The 26,237-nt window shown below is 35.8% G+C and overlaps 1 protein-coding gene across 2 annotated transcripts in view; it reads right to left on the reverse strand.

Moving 5' to 3' along the window:
* Positions 1-26,237, reverse strand: part of CFAP299 (cilia and flagella associated protein 299) — a 785,488-nt gene that overhangs the window by 668,909 nt on the left and 90,342 nt on the right. The window lies entirely within an intron of this gene.

Genomic DNA, 26,237 nt, shown 5'->3' on the forward strand with positions numbered 1-26,237 from the left:
GATTACAATATATGAGACAAAAGCCAGCACCCTTTCTTGATTTAAAAAAAAAAATTCAGAAAAGTCAGACCCTTATTTCATATCATATACAAAAATCAATTCAAAGTTGGTAAAGGACCCAAATCTAAGAGCTAAAACTATAAAACTCTTAGAAGATAAAATAGGGACAAGTCCTTCTAACCTAGAATTCTGAAATGGATTCTTAGATATGACTCCAAAAGCACTAGCAACAAAAGAAGCAATAGATAACTTTGATTTCATCAAAATTTTAAAACTTCGTGCATTAAAGGAAATTATCAGGAAAGTAAAAAGACAACCTATGGAATGGGAGAAAATAGTTCGAAACCATGTATCTGGTTAGGGTTTAACACCCAGAATATATAAAGAACTTTTACAATGCAACAACCAAAAAAGACAACCCAATTAGAAAGTAAGCAAAGGACTTGAGCAATCATTTCTACAAAACAGATATACAAATGGGTGGTAAACACATGAAATGGTGCTCATCATTAGCCACTTGGAAAATACAAATCAAAACCACAAAGAGATACCACTTCATACTCACAAGCATGGACTTTTTTTTTTTATGGAAAATAACTGAAGTTGGAGAGGATGCAGAGAAATATGAATTAATGGTGGGAATGTAAAATGGAGCAGTCACTATGGAAAATAATATGGTGTTTCCTCAAGAATTCAAACATAGAATTACCATTCCACCTGGTAATCTCACTTCTAGGAAAATACCTAAAGAGAATGAAAGCAGGTTCACAAACAGATATTTGTACATAAATGTTCACCACAGCATTTTTCACAAGAGCCAAAGATGGAAATAACCCAAGTGTCCATCAACTAATGAAATGATAAACAAAATGTAGCACATATACACAATGGATTATTATTTGGCCATAAGAAAAATGATGTCATGAGACATGCTGCAACTGGAAGAAACTTGAAAACTTTATTCTATGAAATAAATAAGATACATCACAGATAAATGACTAGAAATAGCAAATTTGCAGACATAGAAAGCAGATTAGAGGTAATTGGGAGAGCAAAGAATGAAAAGGGAAAAAAGAGGAGTATTTGGCAAATATATATATATATGAAATACAAAGTATTAAGAATGATTTTAAATATTGGGTAAAAATGAGATATTCCTACTTTTTTCAAAATTTTGAATAAGAAATGAGATTTCTTCTATGGACATACATTTTTTAGTATATGGTTTTATGTTTGAAATGGCTACATGCAAATATCTATCAAGAATTTTTGCGACAATCTTCTCAAGTTTTTCATAGTAATTTTAGTGATAATGTTTTTTCATACAAATAAGTGGTAGCAAATTAATATATACAGTTATCATCTCCACATCAGGACTTTCCCCATCGCGGTTTTGATAGATCACAGGTCAGCATAAGATATTAAATGGCAAGTTTGGGGGAGTTTTGCTGAAGCCACGGATGACACTGAAGGCCAAAAGACGACACACAAAAGCTGGAAATGTAGAGATATCTTAGAAAGTTTAGTAACTCATAAATACATAAAATGTACTGCTATGTATAATATTACCTATACATGATATATTTTACTGTTCAGTAACATAAATGAACAGCTACATAATATTTTTTTCTTAATAATTTGTGTAAAAGAACTACAGCTCTACACACTGGTCTGGGGATGCCAAGCGTGTTTGTGACAATCTCTCGCAAACATCTCACATGCTCTCCCATTGATCTCTACATCTTGAGCTTCTCTTATCTTGTGACATTTAAATGTCATAAACTCCATTAAAATTACAGGTCCCAAGTGTAGTGTTCCTAGTGGTTCAGAAAGTGCTCCCAAGAAATAAAGAAGAGTAATGAACTTGAAGGAAAAAGTAGGATTGTTAGATATCTGCTTCCTTTGGGTAAAACGGCTGTTGCATTTGGCCGCTATAACAAGTCGACCTTAAGGCATATCAAGAAATAAAGAAAAGGAAATCCGCAAAGACCTTGCTGCAGCTACACTGACAACTACAAAGCGTTTGTATAAACCACGATATCTGCATTTCTCTTCCGGAGAAAGTGTAATGTTCTTTTGGGTGCAAGATTGTTATTTTTAAAAAGGTATTCCAATAAGCTCTGGCATCATAGTAAAAAGGCTGTCCTTATTATATAATTCCCTAAAGGAAAATGAAGGTGAAGGGTCTACCCCTATGGATTTTCAGGCCAGCAAAGGCTGGTTTGAAGATTTTTAAAAATGGTTTAGGCTACACAATTTGAAAGTAACAGGATAGGCACCATCTGCTGAACGAGAGGCAACTAGGGAGTTTCCTGAAACCTGTAGAAATTGATTGAGAGAAAGACTACAAACCGGAACAGATATTCAATGTTAATGAAATTGCACTATATTGGACAAAATGCCTCAGAGGACGTACATCAGCCAAGAAGAAAAGTGAGCCCCAAGTCTTTATTTCTTTTTTATACACTATTTTTATTTAACATTGACCTACATATAGCCTATGACCAAATACTTAGCCCAAATTTTACAATAAGGTACTGTAAACACCCCATAAAAATAAAAGAAAAAATTCAGACTTCTCTGGTATGAGGGGAGAGCCAAAAAGCTTAATGCAGATTTTCCAGATTCCTGGGGTTCTGCGTTCCAAATCTCCACAATGTGGAAATGCTAAATTTGTATAGCTTTGTATAGCTTTTATTTCTAACTTTGTATAGCTTTTATTTCAATTTTGGGGAACGGTTTTCTTAACAGAATTCAGATAAATCTTTCTCTTAAAATTTTTATTAAGATTGTGATCATTTTTTTAATTAAAAAGTACTTCCTTTTTTCCCTATGACAACGGTGAAATAATATGTGATAATGCTGATTTTGAACCTTCAAGTGCTTTAAAATACTAGATTTTCCTCAAGTCTTCACAGATATTACTCTTATAATCTTAATTTTCTAGAAAGCAAACTTTTTTGTTTTTTTTAAACAAGTCAAATTTTACTAATACATATTAATAAAGCATACAATTCATCTAAAATATACAATCATTGGTATTTGGTATAATCACAGTTCTACATTCATCACTTCATTATTAGAGCATTGTCATTATTTCAATAATAATAAACAGAAAAACAAACAAACAAGAAAATTCTCACTTCTCAATCTCTCTATGCTTCCATGCTGTATATAGCTGCTATTTCTTGCTATTCTTGCACAATTATTTATTTGTATATTAAGCAGTTTTAGTGGGATATATTCACATACTACATGATTATCCAAAGTGTATAACCAATGAACTTTTGTATAATCACAATGTTATACATTCATTATCTCAAAAATTTTAGAACAATTTTATTACTTGAAAAAAAAGACACCACGCCCCTTAGCATTTCTTCCCCAGCCTTACAAAACCACTAATCTAATTTCATCAGAAAGCAAATTTTAACAGAAACTAAAAATCACTAGTGAAACACTTTTAACCTCACTTTTCCAAATTTAAATTTTTGCTTTGAATCCATTAATGCTATAGGTAATGTAGCAGTTTGATATTATTAATGAATTCTAAAAGGAAATATTGGATTTTGTTCATAAACTGGTCTTTTCCTCTAGGTATATGAGATTATATTGGATTCAGAGGTTGTATTATTGGATTCAGATTATGTATTATGATTACATAATCAAGTAAACCTCTTGTATCAGTAGGGTATTGAGTACCCACCCCTTGGTGGGTGAGGACTCGTAGATAAAAGGCATGGCAAAGGACAAAGTTGAGGGTTTTTGATGTTGGAGATTTGATGATGGAGTTTGATGTTGAAGCCTTAAGCTGGAGCCCCAGGAAGTAAGCACACAGAGGAAAGAGAATAAAGCCCCAGAAGGGGAGGAACCCAAGAAGGTGAACCTTCATAGACATTGACAGCCATCTTGCTCCAACACATGGAAATAGACTTTGTAGAGGGAAGTAAATTATACTTTATGGCCTGGTATCTGTAAGTTCCTACCCTAAATAAATACCCTTTATAAAAACCAACCAATTACTGGTATTTTGCATCAGCACCCCTGTGGCTGACTAATACAGGTATACATTAATATATTTCAATTAAGCTTATCAAACACTCAACAAACATCAGTTAAGGGAGATATTTTGAAAGCCAATAACAATCCCATCAAGAAGTGCAAAGTGAAAAAACATCTCCTTTTCCCTCTCTGTTCCCCTTTCTTCTTTCACCTTCCCCCCTTCTCCGTCCCCCACCCCCACATATAGTATTTTGATTTTGGAGATTCTTTGCTGACCAAATAATATTCTTTCAAACATTTCCCTTCACAGATTCTAACCAGTGTGCTATTAAGTAAGCACAGTTACTTACTTCTTTGGTGGAATCATCAATCTTCAGTGAAAACTCTTTGATTAATCTTCTAGACTATTTTTTCTCCATTATATTTGACATGTACAGTAAATACATTTACTAGTAATATTCCAAACAAGTAACTTTTCTCATCCTTTTCCATCTTTGGTTTTTAATATTGATAGGTTTCATACTAATCAAAATAACTTTTTTCATGTATTCATGTGTGAAAACATAGTTTCCTTGATTCCACTGGATCATACCATCTATTTTCTAGATCATACCATTTATTTTAAGACATTTAAGAAAAGGAAGAGAAAAATTATAAGGGTACAAATCCCAATTTATTTGTCATTATGTTGCTGAGTTAGTGACAAGGTATTTTTCCTTGTAAATCACATAGCTTTAGATCGTTGAGTAAGAAGCTGCACATTTTTTTAAAGATTTTTATTTATTTATTTCTCCCCCCTCCCTCCATTGTATGCTCTCTGTGCACATTTGCTGTGTGTCCTTCCTTGTCTGCTTGTATTCTCTTTAGGCAGCTCTGGGAACCAATCCTGGGACCTTCTGGAGTAGGAGAGAGGTGATCATTCTCTTGTGCCACCTCAGCATCCTGGTCTGCTAAGTCCCTTATTATCTCTCCTCTGTGTCTCTTTTTGTTGCGTCATCTTGCTGTGCCAGCTCTCTGCGTTGGCCAGCACTTCTGCATGGGGCGGCACTCTGCATGGGCCAGTACTCTGCATGGGCCAGCTCACCATGTGGGCCAGCTTGCCTTCACCAGGAGACCCTGGGTATTGAATCCTGGATCTCCTGTGTGTTAGATGGGAGCCCAATTGCTTGAGCCACATCCGATTCCCAGAAGCTGTACATTTTGAGGAGTAATATTAGCATCCTTAAATATTAAATCTAATGAATTACAAAGTGTTTAAGGAGATTATGGACATTTATAGTTTCAGAAAATTATTTTGTCAAATATTTTTATGTTATTGGCATTCATAGAAAATACATAAATGCATTTAAAATTTAAAAATTAAACATGGGTAATAAAATAGAAATTATTTATGTTATTTTTTCAGCTTAATTTAATTCCCTAAAATTCAGAAAACATAAATGTTACATTATCAAAAATGTTTTTAAAATCAGTTTTATGAACTCATTCAGGTAAACAATCCACTTAATAAAATTACTAAATTAGGGTATTGTTTGTTCTTAGAAATAAATCTCTGAAACATCAAAAACAACAAAATTGTAAAATTCCATCAAGACTCAGACTTGACTAATTATTAACATCAATAGTCAGTAAGGAAATATGGTAAGAATGAAGATCACGATAATTAATAAAATATTTTTGTGTTATTTAAGTATAACTTATATAGATGATTAAATAAAATAAATATAATCATCTTACTAATATTAACAAGGAAATAATTGCAATTTAAAAATTCAGAACAATATAATTCTTAAGAAAACTGAATATTTTACTTGTGCTCACAAAACAAAGAACTTTATTGAAAACATCACCATTCAAATAATAATTAAGATGACCTAACAGGATGGTTAGAGGAAGATTTACATGTCACCATTCAAACTTAGCCTTAAAATCAAAACAAAACAAAACCAAAAAAAAAAAGTAGATGGTACATCTTAACCCTGTTGAATATAATACCATCTACAAAAAGATCTGGTATATTTTGTAGAGTAAACCAGAGGAAGATATGGCGCTTCTTGTCTTGACTTAAATCTCCAAGAAGTACAAAAAACTACTTTGCCTGATGCTTTTAATTCATTTTAGATCATCAGTAGATAGGAGATTAGATCTCATTTAGGGTGTATTTCTGGCCCAGGATCTGTAATTGTTTCCCTCATCATTGATATATATCCAAATCCCAGAGCATCAGGCTCTCTCATTTAGAAGTATGTCTGGTAAATTTCCATATTGTATATGTCATAATTTCATTTAAATATTTTAAAAGATTTTTTTAAAAATCTTAACATTAAAAAACACTTTAGTATTAAAACTGAAAATAAAATAAAATAAAACTGAAAATAAAAAATTGAGTACAGATATGTGTATTTCACTATTATGTTTAATGTCACTGAAATCTAAAACATGGCAAAAACATTATGTTCTTGGACTTAGGTGTTGGTGGTTTCATCACTTTCCTAAGAAAGGACCTGGTAAAGATTTTTTTCCAAGCATTCAGATTTTTAAAAACTCTCTTAAATGTTCAATATCATGTTTATATTATAAAAAAGAGACAAATGTATAATTACCACTAAACAGCATTATGCTAAGTAGTATCTCAAATTCAACAAACCATATCATTAATTTTCAAAACTTTATTAAACTTACTGTATTATGAAGAGAATGACAATTAGAGTTTGTGATTAGATAATTAATAGGAGGAACTAGACATTTTTAAGTTATATAAGTAATGTTGAATGAGCAATCAATGGTGACATTCCTATGCTTATCTAACACTTATAGCTGAACACAGTTCAGCTGCTAACCTATATCACAGATTGTAGAAGTACTCAAGTTGCAGTGGTCATGCAGAAGAAAAATCATTTTATTCAATTGGGGAGAAATAGTCTGCAAGAATGCAAAAACAGTGATGGTTTTCAGGACAGGGAAGAGGTCAAAACTCCTCAGGGCAGACTAGATATTGGGCAATGCAGGCTTGAGGTTGGGTAGCACCCTCCTCAGGGAAGGGAGGAGGTCTAGAGTCCTTGAGGCAGGCTAGTGGTTGGGTGATACAAGTTTGACACTGAGTGGTCTCCTCAGTGCAGACCATTTCAGGTTTATCTGGCAAATTCTCCGCAGAATTTAGGATTTTAATGTTCCCACCATTATAATCAGCCCATATGTCTCCATTCCAATTCTCACGCTTCCACTCCTTTCCAATCACTGCCCTGATTTTAACAACTGACATACTGCAAGATTGAGATTTTAGTTTCTATTGTAACTCTGCTACCCATACAAAGAGATTCTGATTTTCAGAGATCTCAAGTCTATAGCTGCATGAAACAAGATTTTCTTTCAGAGCACACATAGAAACTTTCACACCATTCGTGTGTTGCTTAAGTTGCAAATTTGAATACTTCAGCTTATCCCTTTCTTTGTAACTGTATCCAGTGTATTTAGGAACAACCATCCAATATCATTGTACCTTTTAACTCCACAAAACTCTGCTAAGGGGTTAAAAATGATCTCTCACCCAGATCTTTGCTTCTTATAAGCATGGAAATAGTAATATCAAGTGGTGATATTTTGTGTATCTCTATTGCCAACTCACACCATGGACTGTCAATGGCCTCTTGATTATTGGAAACAGAGTCATTAGTGTCCTTGAATCTAATCAGAATAGAGAGCCAATTCATAAATCCCATTTTTAAGATTGTGTTTCTCAAGAAACACTTCCAGTATCAATCTGTATTAGTCAGTGTTCTCTAGGGAAACAGAACCAATAGGTAGTATCTGTAAATAGTATGTGATTTATTCTCCTATGTGGCCATGGGGAGGCACAAGTCCAAATTCCATAGGGCAGGCTGCAAAACAAGGGACTCCAATGAAGGTCCTTGATGAGTTCCCCAGGAGACACAGCCTGTTGGAAGTAGAGATGGGAATTCTCTCTCTGAATGCTGAAATCACTTCCCCTTCTAAGGCCTTCACTGATTGGATGAGACATCACTCACTGCTGATGGCAATCTCCTCAGTTGATTGAAGATGTAACTAGCCATCCATGCAATCAACTCATTGATGACTAAAGTCAATGAAATATCCTTGTATTACAATTAGCCCAGTGCTTCCTTAACCAAACAACTGGGCCTCATTACCTGGCTAAGTTGACACATTCGCCTAACCATCACAGAGGTCATCCAAGCAGAAGGGATAGCACTGACAAAACTACAAGATGGATGGCAGGAAGTACAGATCTCCCCTACAGAGTGCAAGATGACTGGCGTTTAAAATTTGAGGGGTGAGTGGCAGGATGTGAAGCTGCAGAGATCGGTAAGCTTTAGATCATGAAGAGCCTTATATGCCATGCAAAGGAGCTAAAACTTGCACTATAAACCAGTGGTATAATTGAGTTAGAGGGATGTCCTAGTACAATTTTCACTATATAAAGATTAAACTGGCAAGAGCATGGAAAATTGACTCAGAATATGGGGAAGAGGTGTGGAGTTGGAGGATGAAATTAAAATGGAAAGCAAGAAGACTGTTAATAAAACTCTTGTCACTAGCACACATAAAAGATGGTAAATGCCTAATCAGAGAAGGGAGTGGGCTATTCATAGAAAAGAATATCAGTACATAGAATCAACAGAACTCGATGATTGATTTTATCAAATTGGATTGTGTAAATGGAAGAATTTCTGTGCCACGGTGCTTAATCCTGTTTTAGATCAGAAAGTCCTTTAAAATCCTGAAAAGTCATGGCTCATAAAACTGAATACATTAAATACTACATATGTAAAATACTACCAAGGTTATTTTAAGAATTTGGCTTATCTTCCAAGAATCTATTATTAAAATTCCAAATTAAGAATCATTGATCTAAGTTTTCATCCAAATTTCTAACCTGAGTGTCTGAATAGATTGCAGTGCTACCAGCTGACAAAGGCAGTAGAGTGTGGGGAATAGAGATTTGGGAGAAAGAAAATTAGTTCAGAGCTTTAATGTGATAGTTAAGATGCCCAAAATCATGCAGAAAGAAATGACCAGTTGAAGGTTATATTTCTGGATCTAAAATTCCAGAGAAGGGTAACAACTTGAACTTTTAAACTCTTATTAGCACAGAAATAATTATTCTTTTAACATGATAAAAATATATGACTCAAAACAAATATCCACTTTCTGCCTAATGATGACACATTAGGAGCATTCTCTTAAGAGTAAAGAACAAGATAAGGATTCCCATGATCTTTACTGTAATGTAATATTGTTCTCAATGTACTAATTAAACAATAAAAACAATAGACAATAGAAAGAAATAAGTGGCATAAATATTTGGAAAGAACAAGACAAATTTAAAGTAATTGCAGAGGGTATAGTTTGTTATGAAGACAACCCAAGAGAACTGACTGAAAACTACCTTACGTGGTAATATATAACAAAATTAATATATAAAAATCATTAACTTTTCTAAATCCTGTTAAGGATTTGAAATGAGAAAATAATTCACATATAATAGCAATCAAATGGAAGAAAAAGGCCTAGGTGTAAACCCAATAATCAGAAAGACATATTGTACTTTAAATATCTTGAGGAACATGAAATAATATTTAAATAATTGAATAGACAAACCACATTTTTGTATGAGATGATTCAATATAATAAAGTTTTCAAGTCTCCCTATTTATCTTTATACATATCTATATACAGACTAAGTCCAAAATAAATTAAAATACCTAGAAGACGTTGAAACTGGACATAAGAATTGTAAATTTCCCTTTCAAAATTAAGGAGGGAAAATCTAGAGAATTCTAAAAGGAAATTACATTAAGTAAAATATCTTGGTAATGGATTAAAACTATAGACAAAACAGATGAATGGAAAAGAAGAGAGTCCAAAAATTGAGAAAAGAATTTTATGACAAAGGTAACATTGCAAATCAGTGGAGAAAGATAAAGATTACTCAATAAATTGTCTTAGAACAACTAAATAACCCTCTGGAAAAATTCTCTACCATAACTCTTACAAGTGAATGAAGTTTGTAAACACACACACATATTAAATCACAAATTTGTAAAAGAAAACATACTGAAATCATTTTGTCAGAGTTGGTATGTCCTTTGGAAGCTGGACAGAAAAGCAGAAAAGCCATAGTAGCCTCCCTTCTACTCCTCAGACACTCCAGGCCCACTCCCAGCTCAAGGCTCTTACATTTCCTATCCCTTTCCCTAAACCTTGGTCTACCCACTTTGTCCCAAATAGCATCATGGCTTACTCACTTCTTGCATATTTTAATTCAAACTCTACCTTCTCAGTGAGGCTTCTGTCTCATATTGCAACCTCCCCTAATCTCCATATATCCCTATTCCCTTTCCTGAATTAATTTTCTCCTTAGCACTTGCCACCATCTAACAAAATATAAATTATTTTATTTATTTATCTTATTTATTATATAACTTCCCCCAATCAGACTGCAAGATCCATAAAAACAGAAATTATTTTTCTGCTTTGTTTAATTCCCAGAGCTAGACTCCCTGGAGCACACAGTGCTCAAAATATATTTGATGAATGAAGGAAAGAATGAATAAAAGATCAAAGAAGTAAGAAGAAAGCCTAGAGAAAATGTGTTATTGAAACCAAAAGCAGGAAAATTACAATAGTGCTGTAAGCTGTAGAGAAGCCTAGTTAGATAAGTAGACAAAAGTGTACATTAGAATAAAAATTAGAATGTCATTAATGACTTTGGCAAGAGCAGTTTTGTGAAACAATTCTCCAAGGATCTTTTGCATTTCTGCACCTGTTGCTAGCAAAGACATTTATTGTCCTTTGTTCCAGAATATCTTTTCTAGGTTGTTTATGTAAACAGAGAGAATGTCTACCTCTAGAGTAAAGGACAGGCCAGTTTACTGGCCACTTTAAGAATTTGTGGGCTCTCTGGGTTCAGGATTCCTCTCCCATAGTGCAACCCACTGAGTGCACAGGTATCAACTGCCATCTTTGTGTTCCTCTGTGAAAATTGTGGCTCAGAGAGCAGGTGCGAAATTTGCTGATATTCTGACTACTGCTTTTCCTGTGAGTAATAAATTTTCTTTCATCTCTGAGCCAAGAGTCTCAGTCTTCTGCCAGTGTTTGCAAAAGTATGACAAGCTAACTGAATAGTGTATAAGTAGGGTAAAATCTCAGATCTCATAGTTCTAGAAAGATACATGGCATAATGACAAGATTTTGTGTATGTACCCTAACACTAGCAATGATATGATCATTCACATCCACTCAGTAAAATACTAAATAAGACCTTAGAATCATCACTTCAACTTCTGTGTCATCTAGCTGATATTGAGTTGCATAACATTTGTGTTGCATAATTCACTGCAGCCATTTATCTATCATAACTCTTAGCTAAAAGCAATATGCACAGTCCAGATAGTCCTCTGATCCCAGGAGAAGGATAAGAGACATATGAAGCAGAAATTCCCAGAATACCTAAAGTATGAAACAAAACTGTCCCAACTAACCCATAAAATCATGAGCGAGAAATAAATACTTATTTCGTACACCACTGAGATTTTTAGGCTGTTGTGCAGCAATCATTGACACACAAAATCCAAAATATCAACACCTTCAATGTGATGGTTTATTTTTCTCTCAAGCAACATTTCATACATAGGCATTCCAGGGCTAGTAGAGTGGCTGTGCTACACAAAGTTGCCCGAGGACTAAGGCTCCTTCTATCTGGTTGCTCTCTCCTTCCCCTAAAATGATCTGTATTTCCTGTTTCAAGATAGCGCAAGATCTTACCTATGTTCCTAAAAATAGGATGGAGAAAGGGTCACAGAAATGTAACACACTTTTCCTTTAAAGACATCCCAGATTTTCACCCATCAATTATTTTCACATTCCACTGGACAGATATTAGTCACATGGTCACATCCACCTGCAAGGGAGGTAAGAAATCTTTTTTTCTCTCTCTCTCTTTTTTGGCATTCCTGCACATAGGTAAAAATGAGGAGCTGTATCAATGTAAAGGAAATAAAAATGGAAACCTGACAACAACTAGCATTCTTTGCCATAGTCAATTCATGCAGCAATCCAAATATCCATGCACAACCTCTCTCCTTCACATATAATGTCTTCATCAACTCCCTAGGGGAGCATACTCCATCCCATGAATTACAGCACACAGGTAAAAGTCCCTCATCTCTGGGTGATGTGTAGTCATCCCTATCAAGCACGGATTTGGAGGCTTATGTTTTGGAAGCGTGTAAACTAAAACATAAGTTTATCTGTCTCCAACATACTCAATACTCTAAGATGGTGAAGAAAGACTACATGACCATCTAAATTGCTCCAATTCAGACAAGGGGGTTTGGGAAACACATAGGACTTACTGAACCATGACAATAACCAAATCCCATAAGGTCGGAATCACAAATATTACCTAATCAAACAAAGGAGTAAATTCCTTGGTTAGCCCATCTGAATGCTCCTGATGCTTCTCTCTGAGAAGAAATGTCCAGTTTCCTCCAAAGCCCTTGGATCTAACCCTTGGAAGGTACTTTCTTATCTTCTCTCCTTCCTTGTCAAGAATTGGGTAGGCATTAGAAAGATTACTCTTCTCAGAGTCTGCAATGTTTTTATAGCCTGTTTCTTGCTGTTCCAGATTTGGCAGCCCAAGGATTTCCTTAGGGGTTGAACAATTACAGGCTTTTTCAGGCCAGGTTATTGTGCTATAGCCATACAATTGCTATCAAAAACCTGGTAAGCTTCCAGGCAATTTGTCTTGGATCAGTTACAGATGTAAATTAACTATAGCCAAAGACCTAATCTAGATGTAGTTTTTTAAGCCTGAAGATCCTTGTCTTTTCCTTAATGCCCTGTGTTCTTTGTTCACTCCCACTCTGGATAGAAGCTACTCAGACTGAGGCTATAGGAACCACTTGGTTTGAGTGGGAAAGCAATATCCTTAATTTTATTTTACCTCTGGTCTAGCACCCAACTCTGGCAGGGCATCAGGTTTATTTCCTACTAAGGCAGTGGGCTTTTGAAGGCACCAATTATAACTGATTTGGTTTGGAATACAAAATTTGACTTTTTCAACAATTCAAGGCCTCAAATTACAGGATTTGAATTATTTTGCTAGCCTGGCACAAGGAGCCTTTCTCAGAAGAACTATATTCCTTTCCATCTCTGTTTGCAGATAATAACTTTAGCCTGAGTTCATCTTTTTCATAAGATTTTTCACAAAGAACAAGCATCAGCCAACACACATCAAAATGCAGTCTTTCCTATGATATCTACTCATGTTATGGCCTCAGTTATCATGTAGTCTACCTTCTAAGACATTACAAGCAACAGTTACAGCATCACTTTGATTCAACATATCAAAGATGGTCATGTTTTCACCTCCAATATCAGTATCTTTGCCTCTTATCTCCCAACTGCTAAGCTTATGTCATGCATTTAGGTTATATCACTGCATACCCCCCACCTCCGGGACCAAATTCTCTCTTAGTTAGGATACAGGTTTGGTATATGTAACAGAGATTCAAGTACAGCATATAAAGAAAGCAAAGGTTTGGGCCTGTCTCATTATACTCTGGAAGTGGTAAATCAGGACTCTTACAGAGTACTCTGAGTCATTCTATCATGCAGCTCTGTCATCTCTAAGATATTGGTCTTGTCTGCATGGTGCAAGATAACCCACCATCATGAGCATTTTTCTAAGAACCAAGATAGAGAAAAAAAAGCAGAAGGCATAGTCCTCACTTCCAAGGGTATTTCCTGGAAGCTGCACACATCACTTCCAAGGGAGCTTGGGAAATATAATCTTTACTGGTATAGCCATATGTCCTGCTATAAAACAAAACTTTCATTATGGGAGAAAGGGACAAATGATTTCAAGGAACAAAATGTAGTCTCTGCTACAACCTTAAAATAAGAGACAATAAGATGTTTGTGTATTATAAACCAATATTTATAACAACAATGACTAAGTTGATGGAACATTGTTTTAAGAACAGCTACTGTCTAATAATATTTATTGGATATTTTTCAAGGTTTAAAGTCCAAAATCTAAAAGTCATTGAGTTTAGCATAATTAGATGTAAATTTACAGTCCTATATTTGCATTTAATGGCTCAAATATAATAAGTATGATAAATAATTCTTTTAAACAAATCAATTTTATTGATACATATTAATAAAGTATACAATCATTGGTATTTGGTATAATCACATATTTGTGAATGCATCATTTCAACCATTATTAGAGCATTTTCATTATTTCAGTAATAATAATAATAATAAAACAGGCAAACAAACAAGAAATTCTTCACCTCTCAATCTCTCTATGCTTCCCCTGCTTTACATAGCTGCTATTTATGGCTCCATTATTTATTTACCTTGCACCATTATTTATTTATTAAGCAGATTTATTGAGATATATTCACACACCATATGATCCATCCAAACTATATAATCAGTGCTTTTAGTATAATCAAAATATTGTGCATTCATTACCACAAAAAAATTATAGAACAATTTCATTACTCCAAAAAGAAAAAGTCCACACCCATTAGCAGTCCTTCCCTACATAACCACTAATCTAATTTCATCTTATAATTTGATATATATTTACATATTATATGAATGGAATATTAAAATATTTAATACTTTGTGTCTAGTTTCTTTCACTTAGCATTATGGTAGGTTTTTTCATCTGATATTAATATCTTATAGTACTAACATACATTTGGTCAGTTTCAAAGAAAAATGGTCTTATATATACAATTTTGCCCATATTCATATTTCACATGCAGTTTTACTATGCTATACAGTCCCATATTACATCTCTTATGTTTCCTTTTAGTAATATACATGACCTTAGACTTTCCCTTTAAACTACTTTCAAACCCACATAATAGTACTGCTAGTTACAAACATTAGGTTGGGCTTTCACCTTTTCTATTCATTTCCAAAGATTAACATACATCCTTTTTACCAATTCTGCACAAGTTAACCCTCAGCTTTCTATTCTCTAACCTCATTCTATTTTCTGGAGACCCATAATCAAGTTATTAACTCCATGAGATTACACAATATATTTAGTCCATAGTAGTGCAGTCATACAGTATTTGTCCTTTTGTGTCTGGCTTATTTCACTCAACATAATGCCCTCCAAGTTCATCCATGTTGTCATATGATTTATGACTTCATTTCTTCTTACACCTGCATAATATTCCATCGTTTGAACACACAACAGTTTGTTTATCCATTCATCAGTTGATGGACATCTGGGTTGTTTCCTACCTTTGGCAATTGTAAATTATGCCACTATGAATATTGGTGTTTGTTCACACCACCGCTCTCAGTTCTTCTGGGTATATACCCAGCAGTGAAATTGCTGGGTCACATGGCAAAACTATATTAAACTTCTTAAGGAACTTTCAAACAGTCCTCCACAGAGGCTGTATCATTCTACATTCCCACCAACAGTGAATAAGTGTTCCTATCTCTCCACATCCTCTCCAACACTTGTAGTTCTCCGTCTTTTTCATAATGGCCATTCTAATAGGTGTTAAATGTTATCTCATTGTAGCTTTGATTTGCCTTTCCCCAATAGCTAGTGATATTGAACATTTTTTCATGTGCTGTTTTTGCCATTTGTATTTCTTCTTTGGAAAAAAATATCTTATTCAAGTATTTTGCCCATTTTTTACTCAGGTCATTTGTCTTTTTATTGTTGAGTTGTAGCATCTCTTTGTTTATCACGGATATTAAACCCTTATTGAATATGTGATTTCCAAATATTTTCTTCCATTGAGTTGATGCCTTTTCATCCTTTTGACAAATTCCTGTGAGGTGCAAAAGTGTTTCATTTTGAGGAGGTCTCATTTATTTATTTTTTTTCTTTGTTGCTTGTGCTTTGGATGTAAGGTCCAAGAAATCATCACTTACCACAAGGTCTTTATGATGTTTCCCTACATTTTCTTTATAGTTTTATAGTCCTAGCTTTTATAGTTAGGTCTTTGATTCATTTTGAGTTGATTCCTTTTAGGGAGTGAGATAGGGGTCCTCTTTCATTCGTTTGGTTATGGATATCCAGTTTTCCCAACTGTTGAAGAGTTTGTTCAGTAACTTTAGTGCCATTTAAAAGGCTTTGTTAGGTTTGTCAAAAACCAGTTGGCAGGAAGTAGCTGTGGCTCAATCATTTGGGCTCCCATCTACCATATGAGAGGCCCTGGGTTCACGTCCTGGGGCCTCCTTGTGAAGGTAGGCTCGCCCACACACTATGGTGACCCACCGGCCTGCAAGTGCCACGGAGCACTGCCCAGCCTGCAGATGCCACAGAGTGCCACCGGGCCCACAAGAGCCATGGAGAGCTGACTCAGCAAGATGACACAACAAAAAAGGGAGACAAGTAAAAACACAGAAGAGTGTGCAGCGAATGGACACAAAGAGCAGGCAGCAAGCAAGTTGCAAGGGGGGGAAGGGAAATAAAATAAATAAATACAGACACAGAAGAACACACAGCAAATGGACACAGAGAGCAGACAACATTCAAAAAGCCACAAGGGGGTAGGAAGAATTTAAAAAATGCTAAATACAATTGACCATAGAGGTGAGAGCTTATTTCTGGACTCTTGATTCTATTTCACTGACCAACGCATCTATTTTTATGTCAATACCATGATGCTTTGACCATTATAACTTTGTAATATGTTTCAAGGTCAGGCAGTGAAATTTCTCTCATATCACTCTTATTTTCTAGAATGTTTTTGGCTATTCGGGTGCCCTTTTCCTTCCAAATGAATTTGGTAATAGACTTTTCTATTTCTGTAAATAGGCTCTTGGAATTTTGATTGATATTACATTGAAAGAATAAATCAGTTTGAGTAGAATTGACATTCACAATATGTAGTCTTCCAATCTATGAACAAAGAATGTCCTTCCATTTGTTATATCTTCACTGATTTCTTTTAGCATTGTTTTAAAGTTTTCTTCATATAGGTCCTGTACTTCATTGGCTAAATAGATTCCTAGATATTTGAGTCTTTTTGCTGCTATTGTAAATGGAATTTTCCCCTGACTTCCTCCTGAGATTGCTCAATACTAGAGTACAAAAATGTTACTGATTTTTGCATGTTGATCTTGAATCCTGTCACCTTGCTGAGCTTATTAGCTCAAGTAGCTTCATCGTAGACATTTCAGAGTTTTCTAAATATAGGCTCATATCATCTGCAAATACTGAGAGTTTTACTTCCCCTTTTCTTATTTGGATGACTTTTTTTTCTTGTCTAATTGCTTTAGGTAGAATTTCTAGCACAATGTGGAATAAGAATGGTGAGAGTAGGCATTCCTATCTTGTTCCCAATCATAGAGGGAAAGTTTTCAACCTTTCCCCATTGACTGTAATGTTGTCTGTGGGTTTTTCATACATGCCTATAACCATAATGGGGAATTTTTCTTTATTCCTATCTTTTGAAGTTTATTTTTAATCAAGAACGGATACAGGATTTTATCAAATGCCTTTTCTACATCAGTCGAGATGATCGTGTGTTTTTTCCCTTAAATTTGTTAAAGTGTTGTTTTATATTCATTGATTTTCTTATGTTGAACCACCCTTGCATACCAGGAATAAATCTCACTTGGTCATGGTGGTATAAGTCTTTTGATATGCTGTTGGATTCTATTTGCAATACTTTGTTAAGAATTTTTGCATCTATGTTCATTAGAGAGATTGGTCTGTAATTTTCTTTCCTTGTAAGTGTCTTTATCTGATTTTGGTGATGTTTACTTCATAAAATGTGTTGGGTAATTTTCCCTCCTCTTCAATTTTTCAAAGAGTTTAAACAGGATTGCCATTAATTCTTGAAATGCTTTGTAAAATTCACCTGTGAAACCATCTGGTCTGTGACTTTCTTTATTGGGAGAATTTTTATGATGGAGGCAAATCTCTTTGAATGTGATTGGTTTGTTATGTTCTTGTATTTCTTGTAGTGTCAGTATAGGTTGTTTATGCATTTCTAGGAATTTGTCCATTTCATCTAGGTTGTCTAGTTTGTTGGCACAGTTTCTCATAATATCCTCTTATGATCCTTTTTATTTCTATGGGGCCAGTCATAACCTTGCCCTTTTCATTTCTGATTTTATTTATTTGTATTTTCTCTTTTATTCTTTGTTAGCCTAACTAGGGGTTTGTCACTTTTACTGATTTTCTCAAAGAACCAGCTTATGGTTTTGTTTTTGTTGATTTTCTCTTTTTTTTTTTTTTTGGTTCTCAATTTCATTTATTTTTGCTCCAGTCTTTATTATTTCTTTCCTTCTGATTCTTTGGGAATGGTTTGCTGTTCTTTTCCTAGTTTCTCCAGTTGTTCAGTTAGCTCTTTGACTTTAGATCTTTCTTCTTTTTTTATACAGGCATTTAGGGCTATAAATTTATCTCTCAGGTCTGTTGACACTGTATCCCATAAGTTTTGGTAAGTTGTGTTCTCATTTTCATCAATCTCAATATATTTACTACTTTATCTTACAATTACTTCTCTGGCTAACTAATTATTTAGGATTGTGTTGTTCAGCCTACATACATTTGCAAGTTTTTCCCCTTTCTGGACTATCATTGATTTCCAGTTTGATTCCACTGTGATCTCAGAAGGTGCTTTGTACAATTTCACCCTTTTTACATTTATTAAGACCTGCATTGTGACCTAAAATGTGGTCTTTCTTGGAGAAAGATTCATGAGTACGTGAGAAGAATGTACAACCTGCTGAGTTTGGTTGCAATATTCGGTATATGTTTGTTAGCTCTAGCTCATGTATCATATTGCTCAAGATATCTCTTTCCTTGTTGATCTTCCATTTAGTTGTTCTAAGGACATGAGTGGTATGTTGAAATCTCCAACTTGTACTGTAGAGATGTCTATTTCTCCCTGTAGTTTTCCCAGAGTTTGCCCCATGTATTTTGGGGTGCCCTGGTTAAGTGCATAGATATTAATGATTGTTATTTCTTTCTAATGTATTGTCCCTTGAATTAATATATAATGGCCTTATATATCTCTTATTACTCTTTTGCATTTAAAGTCTGTTTTGTGTGATATTATATAGCTACCCCTGCTCTTTTTTTTTCGTTACTGTTTCTGTGGTGTATATTTTCCAGCCTTTCACTTTAAGCCAGTTTGTATCCTTGGGTCTAAGGTGAGTCTCCTGTAGACATGATATGGATGGTTCATGTTATTTTATCCATTCTGTCAGCCTATGTCTTTTCATTAGGGAGTTTAACCCATTCATGCTCGATATTACTGTTAATGCATTATTTACTTCCACCAATTTTTTCCTTTGCTTTTCAGATACCACATCTTATTTTCTTATGTCTTTTTTATTCTTTTGGGTATCTTTCCCACTATTCTCTTTTCTAATTTCTTTTCCATGCCTTTCTCTCCTGTCTTTTTCTTTCAGGCTCTAAGCCTTCCTTTAATAGTTTCTGCAAAGGTGGATTCCTTTTTACAAACTCTCTTAGTTTCTGTTTGTTTGTGAATATTTTAAACTCACCTTCATAACTGAAGGACAATTTTGCTGGATAAAGAATTCTTGGCTGGCAGTTTTTCTCTTTCAGTACCCTTATTGTATCATACCACTGTCTTCTCACCTCCATGGTTTCTGATAAGAAATCCACACTAAGTCTTAACAAGTGCCCCTTGTATGTGATGGTTTGCTTCTCCCTTGCTGCTCTCAGAATTTTCTCTTTATCTTTGATGCTTGACTTCATTAGCACTATGTGTCCTGGAATTAGTTTATTCACATTTATTCTGATAGGTGTACAGTGCACTTTTTGGACATGTAAGTTCATTTCTTTTGTGAGAGTTGGGAAATTTTCAGTTATTATTTCTTCAAATATTCTTTCTGCCCCTTTTCCTCTCTTCTCCTTCTAGAACTCCCATGACACATATGTTGTTGTGTTTCCTGTTATCATTCAACTCCCTGAAACCTTGCTCAATTTTTCCCATTCTTTTCTCTCTCTGTACTCTTCTCTCTTCAAGTTCAACTGTTCTTTCTCCTGTATCACTTATTCTTTCTTCTATCATTTTGAGTCTGTTATATGCTTCCAATGTGTTTTCTATCTCATCTAATGTGAATTTCATTCACATGAGCTCTGTTACTTTTCTACTCGGGTTTTCAAATTCTTTGTGCTTGCTCTGTGTCTTCTTAATATCCTTTATCTCTTTAGTTATATTGTCTTTCAATTCATTAACTTGATTTTGGGAATTTGTGTGTATCTTATTGATTAGTTGTCTCAAATCCTGTGTCTCTTTTGGGGATTTACTATATTTATTATCTTGGGCCATTTCTTCTCTTTCCTCAGCACAGCTTCTAATTTTTTGCTGATGTCTAGGCATCTGATTAGAATAGTGAGTTTACTCAGATGCTCAGTTTCTCTCTTTTTCATGGGGATTTATTATCAGGATGATGTGTGTTAGTGCCATTCTTTGATTCTCAGTTCATCCTGTTGTGGGTCTTTAGGATTGCCCCTGTTAGTTTCTTAAGTATGAGTCCAAGACCCAGTAAAGAGTCATAGACCCACTTCCTAGGGCCTTGGGCAGTAAAGGCCAGTAAAAGCCTTTCTTATCTATTTACTTTTAATTTCCTCACATGCACTTCTTTGAGTTGCCAGCAGATGGTGCACTTTCACAGGCCTCTCAGTTCAATGCCAGGTTGGAGTGTGTTTGCTGTATATTGGTGATAGAGGATCCAACCTATAAGTTAATATCCTCATAATTCAAATTTCCTCGGAGGCAGTTCTTCAGCCTTTGCTGGCAATCCTCTCCCTTTTCCCAGGTAGAAATAATTCTACTCCTCTGTGCATCCTCAGTAACAAGTTCCAATCAGTAGAGAGGAAGATTGAGAGGGCTGGATCTCTTTAGTCCCTTGCCAACTCCCAAGACAAACAATGTTGTGGCCCCCACCAGGCCTGGAAGTACTTGTGGGACACAGCAAATCAAATTTATGGGTCAACAGGTGAGCCATCCTTAGGCTGTGTTCCCTTCTCTACCCTTGCCAGGGGAGGTGGGTCCCTGAGCCACATTTTGTCTGTAGCCACCGGCCCCGAGATCTGAGAATTCAAAAGTGTCTATGGGGTAGGGAAGGATGCCAGCAGCTGCAGCTTTTGACTCAGAATTTTATCTCTGCAATTCTTTTCCTTTCTCCTGGGCAATGTGTAGCCTTCCCCTCATGTCTTAAACCATAGAAGATTTTTTTCCAAGCCATTTCTGCCTGTCTTCTAGCTATTTTTCTGGGCGAGAAGAGAGTCCCATATCTTTCAAGTCCACCATCTTCCATGATAAATAAATTTTGAATGAAAAAAAGGAATGAACTTACCAATTATCAAAAAACATATTGAATACTTGCTATGAGCCCATAATTGCATTAGAAACCAAAGAGATTAAAAATAATTTATAACATACGGGCCCTTAGGGAAATAAGTTGGCAGCATTTTATTTGATGATACTGAAAATTTGAAGTTTTGGGTACACCTAATAAAAATTATGAATTTAATGACCAAGAAATTTTCAAGAAAACTCCAGGTAATGCACAGAAAATAAACGTTTTCTAAATTCAATTTGTTTCTAAAAATAATTTAGTAAATTAAGATACAATATAAAAATTGAATATCTTGAAACAACCAGCAAGATGGTGGCAAAGTAAGGAGCTCCTAGGGTTAGCTCCTGATACAGGGCAGTTAAGAATCACCCAGGGCTAAAGCATCTGTTTTGGGGCTCAAGGAAACCAGAAGAGCAACCTGCAACATACTTGAAAGAATGGAAGCAGGAGAATGCCCATTTGCAAAGAAGATTCAAAACTAGAGCACTCCATGTCCTGGAGGCCAGCCCATCCTCCACTGGAGGCACAAGCTCCCTCAGGAATTATTCTTTGGCTGGAATTAGAAGCTCCACTTCCCCAAAACAGGGTAGGAAGAGATAGTTGGGCACCAATTTCAATTACTGATTAGTAAATTCTGTGGACTAAAGTATAATCCTAAGAAGAGTTAAAGTTTGAACCTGCCAGAGTCAGAAAGAGGCCAGGAGCCACCATCTTAACACTGCCTCCAGCTGACTGAAAATCACAGTGATGACAGAGAATGGTTTATTTCACCTACATTGACCTGCAATCCTAGCCTAGGCTCCAACTGTACCTCTAACAGGAAGGAAGCTGGCAGGCCCTGCCCCAGCCTATCCAGGTAACTACAGGTGCATTTGGGTGGCACAGATGGAATAATTGGAAGTCTAGCAGGGCAATTGCCGTCATCTTCGACCCATACTGAATAGTCTGCTGCCCACACCTGCAGGTCCATCCCTGCCCCAGGCAGGGGAGAAAGAGGAATGAAGTCTCTCTGGTTAACTACAGTCTAGGCCTGCATGATTTGGATTATTCCACACAGCTGTAACTCTGTCCCTATCTTTAGCAAAGGAGAAAGTTGGGAGAAGCTTCATCAGTCCCTGGGGCAATGAGGGCAGCTTGAGCTACCACAGCTTATAGCACCAACAACATCCTTGGCTCCTACTACACAACTAGCAAGGGAGAAAGGGCAGGAAGCCCTAAACTAAAGAGAAAAACTGCACCCAGAATAAATACTCTAGTAAGCCAAATGCCAAGACAAAAAATTACAATCCACACCAAGAAATAGGAAGATATGGCCAAGTTAAAGGAACAAGATAAGCCTCCAGATGACATAAAGGAGTTGTGACAACTAATCATAGATGCTCAGACAAATCTCCTTAATAAATTCAATGAGATAGCTAAAGAGATTAAGGATATTAAGAAGATGTTAGAATAAACACAGTGAAGTATTTGAAAGCATACATAGAAAAATAGCAGATCTTATGGGAATAAAAGGTGCAATAAATGAAATGAAAAAAAAAAAGATGGAATCATATAATAGCAGATTTGAGGAGGCAAAAGAAAGGATTGGTGAGCTTGAAGAAATGGCCTCCAAAAGTGAACATCCAAAGAACAGATGAAGAAAAGAATGGACAAAATTGAAAAGGGTCTCAGGGAACTAAATGATAGCAAGAGACGCATGAGCATACACAGCATGGGTGTCTCAGAAAGAGAAGAGAAGGGAAAAAGGAATATTTGAAGAAATAATGGTATAAAATTTCCCAACCCTATTGAAGGACATAGATATCCATATGCAAGAAGCACAACATACTCCCATCTGAAATAATCCAAATAGACCCACTCCAAGACATATATTAATCAGAATGTCAAATACCAAAGATAAAGGAGAATTCTGAGAGCAGCAATACAGATCATATAAGGGATACCCACTAAGATTAAGTGCTGATTTCTCACCAGAAACCCTAGAGGCAAGAAGATAGTGGTATGATATATTTAAGATACTACAAGAGAAAAACTTCCAGCCAAGAATCTCATATCCAAGAAGATTGTCTTTCAAAAATGAGGGTGAGTTTAGAATATTCACAGATAAACAGAAACTGAGACAGTTTGTAACCAAGAAACTGACTTTGCAGGAAATATTTTAGTACTTAGTGCTACAGCCTGAAAAGAAAAGACAGGAGAAGAGAGAGTCCTGGAAGAGAGTCCAGAAAGGAAGATTATATAAATAAAAGTGACTAGAAGTATCAAAAGAGTGGTGAAAATAAAATATGACAGATAAAACCCAAATATTCAGGAATAAACTTAACTAGCAATGTAAAACACTTATATTCAGAAAACTACAGCTCACTGTTAAAAGAAATCAAAGAAGCCTAAATAATTGGAAGAACATTCCATGCTCATGGATTAGAAGACTAAATATCATTAAGATGTCAATTCCTCCAAGTGCAAGGGCAAAGACCAGTGAAGAAGGATGGTCCAAAGATGAGCCCTTGATACTGATGACTAGGTTTATAAGCCTGTGTGCCTGAAATTTCAACTAGGCCTAGAGCTGAAGGGTGCCTAAGAGTTACCTCCTGAGAGTCTCCATGTTGCTTAAATGTGTCCACTCTCTAAGCCAAACTCAGCATGTAAATGCATTACCTTCCCCCACCCCCAGCGTGGGACATGACTCCTGGGGATGAGCCTCCCTGGTGCTGAGGGATTACTACCAACCACCAGCTGGTAATGCATCTAGAAAAAAAGACGTTGAATAAAAGGGAGAAGTGGTAAAGACAAATGAGTTCATAAGGCTAAGAGACTTCAAAATGAGTCAGGAGGTCATCAGAGAGGTTCTGCTTACACACGCATCAGCAGGATCCCAGAGACAACCAAACTAGATACAACTGCAGGTAGTGATGCTCCTGAAGGCTACAGAGACACACAGGTTCTATGGTCATGGCATAAGGCTCTGGGGTTCAGTGCCTTGCTAGTGGACCCTACTTTGGAATTTGTGCCCCTGAGTGTGACAGAGTTGGACTCAGGTGTGACCTTTCTACACATGCCTCCTCTGTCACTTTTACTGAACCTATGGTTGGCACTAGGGATGGTGTATACTCAGGACACTTCAATCTCTGAACTGGCCATGTGCCAGCTGGGCCCTGAGCCTCAGCAGAGTTGCAACTCCTACTCTCCAGTTCTTTGAACTTAATCAGATAAGCTAACAGGGAGGTGAGGATGGTTACCCACCACACCAGGGAACCACATGTGCCTACAAATGCAAGTAGAAGAATCGCATTCATCAACTATGTGGGATCTAAGCCCCCTCTCGATTTAGAGGTGGAGTAGACATCACCATCCCAGGGTCCACAGGATGGAGGAATAAAATATGTATTAGAGTGGACTTACTGGTATTCTACTACAGAACTATTGAAATTCTAGCAATGGAAGAAATTGTATCATTGATGTGGAGACATGGCCAAGGGAGTTCCTGAGGGCAGAAAGAGGGAAGAGATGTGATGTAGGGGCAGTTTTGGGACTTGGAGTTGTCCTAAATGATATTTCAGGGACAGATGCTGGACATCATATGTCTGCCATAAGCCACTGAATGGACTGGGGGAGAGTGTAAACTACAATGTAAACTATAATCCATGCATTACAGCAGTTCTCCAAAATGTATTCACCAAATGCAATGAATATGCCACAATGATGAAAGACGTTGTTGATGTGGGAAGAGTGGGATGGTGGGTTTGGGCTATATGGGAACCTCTTATATTTTTTAATGTAACATTTTTTGTGATTTATGTATCTTTTTAAAAAAGACAATTAAAAAAATAAATAATAAATTAAATATATAAATAAAAAGATGTCAATTCTATTCAAATCAATATACATATTCAATGCAATTCTGATAAAAATTCCACCAGCATTTTCTAAATAAATGGAAACATGATTATCAAATTTATTTGGAAGGGTAAGGGGTCCTGAATAGCCAGGAACATCTTAAAAAGGAAAAGTAAAGTTGGAAGACTCTCATTTCCAGACTTTAAATCATATTACCTAGCTACAGTTGCAAAAACAGAATAGTACTGGCATCAAGATAGATATATATATATAGACCAATAGAACTAGATTGCTTGTTCAGAAACAGACCTTCACATGTTTGGTCAAGTTAATTTTTACTAGACTGCCAAACCCACCCAGCTTGGGCAGAATAGCCATTTAACAAATGGCACTGGGAGAACTGGATATCCATAACCAAAAGAAGGAAAGAGGACCCTTATCTCACACCTTACACAAACTCAAAATGAACCCAAAACCTAAATATAAAAGTGAGAACCATAAAGCTGCTAGAAGAAAATGTAGGAAAATATCTTCAAGACCTGGTGGTAGGTGGTGCATTCTTAAAGGAGATTAGAGGAGGACTGAGATGGACTACTGATGTTTAATGTGTGTAGAAGTTTTAATTAGCTTTCCTGTATAAGTGTGGAAACGTACAGAGTTGATGGTAACACATTATAGTGAGTAAGAGCTGGTTTATAAACGGGGATATGGCTGAAAATGGTAGTCTAGGAATGTAAATGCAAAATGACAGAATGCTAGAGAATAATCTAGGGACTGAAAAGCACAGTAAACACAGAGGTGGATGAGAATTGTGGTTAATGGTACAAATGCAAGTGTGTCCATTGTGAGCTAGAGCAAAAATTTATCACTATTGCAACATGTGGGAATGTGGAGAAGCCTGGGTAAAATACAACTGGAGTGACCTATGATCTGTGGTTAACTGTAATAATGTAATATTATTGCATCTATGCCAAAGAGGTACTGTGTTGATAATGGGGGAATATGGAAAATGTGTGCCA

The sequence above is a fragment of the Dasypus novemcinctus genome, chromosome 1, assembly GCF_030445035.2.
Source record: "Dasypus novemcinctus isolate mDasNov1 chromosome 1, mDasNov1.1.hap2, whole genome shotgun sequence".
Taxonomy (NCBI): domain Eukaryota; kingdom Metazoa; phylum Chordata; class Mammalia; order Cingulata; family Dasypodidae; genus Dasypus; species Dasypus novemcinctus.